Source organism: Triturus cristatus, chromosome 4_1, assembly GCF_964204655.1.
Source record: "Triturus cristatus chromosome 4_1, aTriCri1.1, whole genome shotgun sequence".
Lineage (NCBI taxonomy): Eukaryota > Metazoa > Chordata > Amphibia > Caudata > Salamandridae > Triturus > Triturus cristatus.
The window spans coordinates 133,070,448-133,076,743 of record NC_140585.1 but is presented as its reverse complement, the minus strand read 5'-3'; the positions used below and the strand labels follow the sequence as shown (position 1 = coordinate 133,076,743).

The 6,296-nt window shown below is 39.7% G+C and overlaps 3 non-coding genes across 3 annotated transcripts; all 3 read left to right on the top strand.

Annotated features, from left to right (window-relative positions):
• On the top strand, positions 1–73 carry TRNAR-UCG (transfer RNA arginine (anticodon UCG)). The gene has a single exon. It is a non-coding gene; the product is annotated as a tRNA-Arg (tRNA).
• A 1,515-nt stretch (positions 74–1,588) lies between these two features.
• TRNAR-UCG (transfer RNA arginine (anticodon UCG)) lies at positions 1,589–1,661 on the top strand. Its single transcript has one exon. It is a non-coding gene; the product is annotated as a tRNA-Arg (tRNA).
• A 2,383-nt stretch (positions 1,662–4,044) lies between these two features.
• TRNAR-CCU (transfer RNA arginine (anticodon CCU)) lies at positions 4,045–4,117 on the top strand. Its single transcript has one exon. It is a non-coding gene; the product is annotated as a tRNA-Arg (tRNA).
• Positions 4,118–6,296: the final 2,179 nt, after the last annotated feature.

The window sequence follows — 6,296 nt, the reverse complement described above, 5'->3', positions numbered from 1 at the left end:
GACCGCGTGGCCTAATGGATAAGGCGTTTGACTTCGGATCAGAAGATTGAGGGTTCGAGTCCCTTCGTGGTCGTTTTTGGCCAATGGTCACACAATCTGCTTTACATTCAGAGCGGAAAAAGTATTTTCCAATACTCTTGTAGTCCTCACTTTCTCATTACTAATCATTAATAAAGTGGAGTGCATACTGTAAACTCATTCAGGTTGCAACTTCAGTCTAACTACTTGTGCATTTTAGTGGCATTAAAAAGTGCTTCTATGCCGACGCACTGAATATGTAATAGGTTTGCAGAATTTTGACGTGACAGAATGGGTTTTTAGCTTAAGTGTGTGTAGAAGAACTGCAAGGTGTGTGCCTATGTGTGCATAGAGTGGTACATGTGTAAAATCTGTATGATTTGGGCAGTTAAAGTGCTGATTTTGCCTCCGAGTAAGAAAAGTACTACACAAAATGTATAAAGGATCGGCACATTGGCTGCCTTTGCTGATGCCCCCATTGCCTAATTTGTAGTGCAATGGTTAAGTTGCAGAGTGTGGTTGAACTTGGTTAGGAGACTTAGTGCCTCTTTCCGTGTCCTACTGATGATAAGGATGGCTTGATACCATTTTCTAAGCCCAGTATATTGAGAAAAGAAGTAAGTGAAGAAGAAGTGTGGAGTCGAAAGTGGTTCTCCAATTTCTCTCCACTTGCTAAAATTGCAAAGTCTCCATTATAGCATAGAAGAGAGCGTTAAAGTCGGGGATGGAAGAGGATGAAAATGGGAAGTTTACTTATAGAGAGAAGTGAGAAATGCCCTGTGTGCACACACCGGTGTCTGACCATAGAATACATTTAAATATTGCCTCTAGAAAAGAGCTATGCATGTGTGCCTCAGTGGCCTAATGGATAAGGCACTGGCCTCCTAAGCCAGGGATTGTGGGTTAAAGTCCCATCTGAGGTGATAACAAAAATCCTCCCTCTTTCTTTTCCAGAAAATTAGGTAGATTTATTACATGCTTCCTCTCAGAAGTTTATGAGGGATTAGGTACTTTGAAACGGTCCCGTTTTACTTGTGTACACTTCACAGTCATGTTAGTGTTCTGAAACTGCAAAGTAGATTTTTAAATGCCTATTTTTGTGAGATGCATTTTCGACCGGCCAGAACATATTCCTTTGGAAAAAATGATTTGAATTGGATTGGTGTGAATCTTGTTTCTAGAGGTGGTGACAGGCTTTCAGCTACTTGAATAGGTCAAGCCAGGATTCATAAAACGTATACAACCTATGTGAGTGTGAAAAATTAGCATATGCAGGAAGGAGCAATTTGTCCTACTTTCAAAACAGTTTCACTCCACGTCTGGAAACTTCCAGAGCTATGTAGAGAATACAAATGAGCTTTAAACTCATGAGGAAAGAGGTTTGTATGCAAAAAGGAAAACAAAAGCATATCGTACTCATAAAATACTCAATATATAGATTCCAAAAAAGTGCTTCCAGCGAAAAGAGCTGAAAGAACACTATGGGATGTAAACCTGAATACCTTTCAATAATATGTTCTCCATCCATGCATACCACCTACATGATTAAAATCATCTCAGGTGAACGGATGACCGCGTGGCCTAATGGATAAGGCGTCTGACTTCGGATCAGAAGTTTGAGGGTTCGAGTCCCTTCGTGGTCATTTTTGGCCAATGGTCACAAAATCTGCTTTACATTCAGAGTGGAAAAAGTATTTTCCAATACTCTTGTAGTCCTCACTTTCTCATTACTAATCATTAATAAAGTGGAGTACATACTGTAAACTCATTCAGGTTGCATCTTCAGGCTAACTACTTGTGCATTTTAGTGGCATTAAAAAGTGCTTCTATGTCGACACACTGAATATGTAATAGGTTTGCAGAATTTTGACGTGACAGAATGGGTTTTTAGCTTAAGTGTGTGTAGAAGAACTGCAAGGTGTGTGCCTATGTGTGTATAGAGTGCTACATGTGTAAAATCTGTATGATTTGGGCAGTTAAAGTGCTGATTTTGCCTCCGAGTAAGAAAAGTACTACACAAAATGTATAAAGGATCGGCACATTGGCTGCCTTTGCTGATGCCCCCGTTGCCTAATTTGTACTGCAATGGTTAAGTTGCAGAGTGTGGTTGAACTTGGTTAGGAGACTTGGTGCCTCTTTCCGTGTCCTGCTGATGATAAGGATGGCTTGATACCATTTTCTAAGCCCAGTATATTGAGAAAAGAAGTAAGTGAAGAAGAAGTGTGGAGTCGAAAGTGGTTCTCCAATTTCTCTCCACTTGCTAAAATTGCAAAGTCTCCATTATAGCATAGAAGAGAGCGTTAAAGTCGGGGATGGAAGAGGATGAAAATGGGAAGTGTACTTATAGAGAGAAGTGAGAAATGCCCTGTGTGCACACACCGGTGTCTGACCATAGAATACATTTAAATAATGCCTCTAGAAAAGAGCTATGCATGTGTGTCTCGGTGGCCTAATGGAAAATGCACTGACCTCCTAAGCCAGGGATTGTGGGTTTGAGTCCCATCTGAGGTGATAACAAAAATCCTCCCTCTTTCTTTTCCAGAAAATTAGGTAGATTTATTACATGCTTCCTCTCAGAAGTTTATGAGGGATTAGGTACTTTGAAACGGTCCCATTTTACTTGTGTACACTTCACAGTCATGTTAGTATTCTGAAACTGCAAAGTAGATTTTTAAATGCCTATTTTTGTGAGATGCATTTTCGACCGGCCAGAACATATTCCTTTGGAAAAAATGATTTGAATTGGATTGGTGTGAATCTTGTTTCTAGAGGTGGTGACAGGCTTTCAGCTACTTGAATAGGTCAAGCCAGGATTCATAAAACTTATACAACCTATGTGAGTGTGAAAAATTAGCATATGCAGGAAGGAGCAATTTGTACTACTTTCAAAACAGTTTCACTCCACGTCTGGAAACGTCCAGAGCTATGTAGAGCATACAAATGAGCTTTAAACTCATGAGGAAAGAGGTTTGTATGGAAAAAGGAAAACAAAAGCATATCGTACTCATAAAATTCTCAATATATAGATTCCAAAAAAGTGCTTCCAGCGAAAAGAGCTGAAAGAACACTATGGGATGTAAACCTGAATACCTTTCAATAATATGTTCTCCATCCATGCATACCACCTACATGATAAAAATCATCTCAAGTGAATGGATGACCGCGTGGCCTAATGGATAAGACGTATGACTTCGGATCAGAAGATTGAGGGTTCGAGTCCCTTCGTGGTCGTTTTTGGCCAATGGTCACACAATCTGCTTTACATTCAGAGCAGAAAAAGTATTTTCCAATACTCTTGTAGTCCTCACTTTCTCATTACTAATCATTAATAAAGTGGAGTGCATACTGTAAACTCATTCAGGTTGCATCTTCAGTCTAACTACTTGTGCATTTTAGTGGCATTAAAAAGTGCTTCTATGCCGACGCACTGAATATGTAATAGGTTTGCAGAATTTTGACGTGACAGAATGGGTTTTTAGCTTAAGTGTGTGTAGAAGAACTGCAAGGTGTGTGCCTATGTGTGCATAGAGTGGTACATGTGTAAAATCTGTATGATTTGGGCAGTTAAAGTGCTGATTTTGCCTCCGAGTAAGAAAAGTACTACACAAAATGTATAAAGGATCGGCACATTGGCTGCCTTTGCTGATGCCCCCGTTGCCTAATTTGTAGTGCAATGGTTAAGTTGCAGAGTGTGGTTGAACTTGGTTAGGAGACTTAGTGCCTCTTTCCCTGTCCTACTGATGATAAGGATGGCTTGATACCATTTTCTAAGCCCAGTATATTGAGAAAAGAAGTAAGTGAAGAAGAAGTGTGGAGTCGAAAGTGGTTCTCCAATTTCTCTCCACTTGCTAAAATTGCAAAGTCTCCATTATAGCATAGAAGAGAGCGTTAAAGTCGGGGATGGAAGAGGATGAAAATGGGAAGTTTACTTATAGAGAGAAGTGAGAAATGCCCTGTGTGCACATACCGGTGTCTGACCATAGAATACATTTAAATATTGCCTCTAGAAAAAAGCTATACATGTGTGCCTCAGTGGCCTAATGGATAAGGCACTGGCCTCCTAAGCCAGGGTTTGTGGGTTCAAGTCCCATCTGAGGTGATAACAAAAATCCTCCATCTTTCTTTTCCAGAAAATTAGGTAGATTTATTTCATGCTTCCTCTCAGAAGTTTATGAGGGATTAGGTACTTTGAAACGGTCCCATTTTACTTGTGTACACTTCACAGTCATGTTAGTGTTCTGAAACTGCAAAGTAGATTTTTAAATGCCTATTTTTGTGAGATGCATTTTCGACCGGCCAGAACATATTCCTTTGGAAAAAATGATATGAATTGGATTGGTGTGAATCTTGTTTCTAGAGGTGGTGACAGGCTTTCAGCTACTTGAATAGGTCAAGCCAGGATTCATAAAACTTATACAACCTATGTGAGTGTGAAAAATTAGCATATGCAGGAAGGAGCAATTTGTACTACTTTCAAAACAGTTTCACTCCACGTCTGGAAACGTCCAGAGCTATGTAGAGCATACAAATGAGCTTTAAACTCATGAGGAAAGAGGTTTGTATGCAAAAAGGAAAACAAAAGCATATCGTACTCATAAAATTCTCAATATATAGATTCCAAAAAAGTGCTTCCAGCGAAAAGAGCTGAAAGAACACTATGGGATGTAAACCTGAATACCTTTCAATAATATGTTCTCCATCCATGCATACCACCTACATGATAAAAATCATCTCAGGTGGACGGATGACAGCGTGGCCTAATGGATAAGGCGTCTGACTTCGGATCAGAAGATTGAGGGTTCGAGTCCCTTCGTGGTCGTTTTTGGCCAATGGTCACACAATCTGCTTTACATTCAGAGTGGAAAAAGTCTTTTCCAATACTCTTGTAGTCCTCACTTTCTCATTACTAATCATTAATAAAGTGGAGTACATACTGTAAACTCATTCAGGTTGCATCTTCAGTCTAACTACTTGTGCATTTTAGTGGCATTAAAAAGTGCTTCTATGCCGACGCACTGAATATGTAATAGGTTTGCAGAATTTTGACGTGACAGAATGGGTTTTTAGCTTAAGTGTGTGTAGAAGAACTGCAAGGTGTGTGCCTATGTGTGCATAGAGTGCTACATGTGTAAAATCTGTATGATTTGGGCAGTTAAAGTGCTGATTTTGCCTCCGAGTAAGAAAAGTACTACACAAAATGTATAAAGGATCGGCACATTGGCTGCCTTTGCTGATGCCCCCGTTGCCTAATTTGTAGTGCAATGGTTAAGTTGCAGAGTGTGGTTGAACTTGGTTAGGAGACTTAGTGCCACTTTCCGTGTCCTACTGATGATAAGGATGGCTTGATACCATTTTCTAAGCCCAGTATATTGAGAAAAGAAGTAAGTGAAGAAGAAGTGTGGAGTCGAAAGTGGTTCTCCAATTTCTCTCCACTTGCTAAAATTGCAAAGTCTCCATTATAGCATAGAAGAGAGCGTTAAAGTCGGGGATGGAAGAGGATGAAAATGGGAAGTTTACTTCTAGAGAGAAGTGAGAAATGCCCTGTGTGCACACACCGGTGTCTGACCATAGAATACATTTAAATAATGCCTCTAGAAAAGAGCTATGCATGTGTGGCTCAGTGGCCTAATGGCTAAGGCACTGGCCTCCTAAGCCAGGGATTGTAGGTTCGAGTCCCATCTGAGGTGATAACAAAAATCCTCCCTCTTTCTTTTCCAGAAAATTAGGTAGATTTATTACATGCTTCCTCTCGGAAGTTTATGAGGGATTAGGTACTTTGAAACTGTCCCATTTTACTTGTGTACACTTCACAGTCATGTTAGTGTTCTGAAACTGCAAAGTAGATTTTTAAATGCCTATTTTTGTGAGATGCATTTTCGACCGGCCAGAACATATTCTTTTGGAAAAAATGATTTGAATTGGATTGGTGTGAATCTTGTTTCTAGAGGTGGTGACAGGCTTTCAGCTACTTGAATAGGTCAAGCCAGGATCCATAAAACTTATACAACCTATGTGAGTGTGAAAAATTAGCATATGCAGGAAGGAGCAATTTGTACTACTTTCAAAACAGTTTCACTCCACGTCTGGAAACGTCCAGAGCTATGTAGAGCATACAAATGAGCTTTAAACTCACGAGGAAAGAGGTTTGTATGCAAAAAGGAAAACAAAAGCATATCGTACTCATAAAATTCTCAATATATAGATTCCAAAAAAGTGCTTCCAGCGAAAAGAGCTGAAAGAACACTATGGGATATAAACCTGAATACCTTTCAATAATA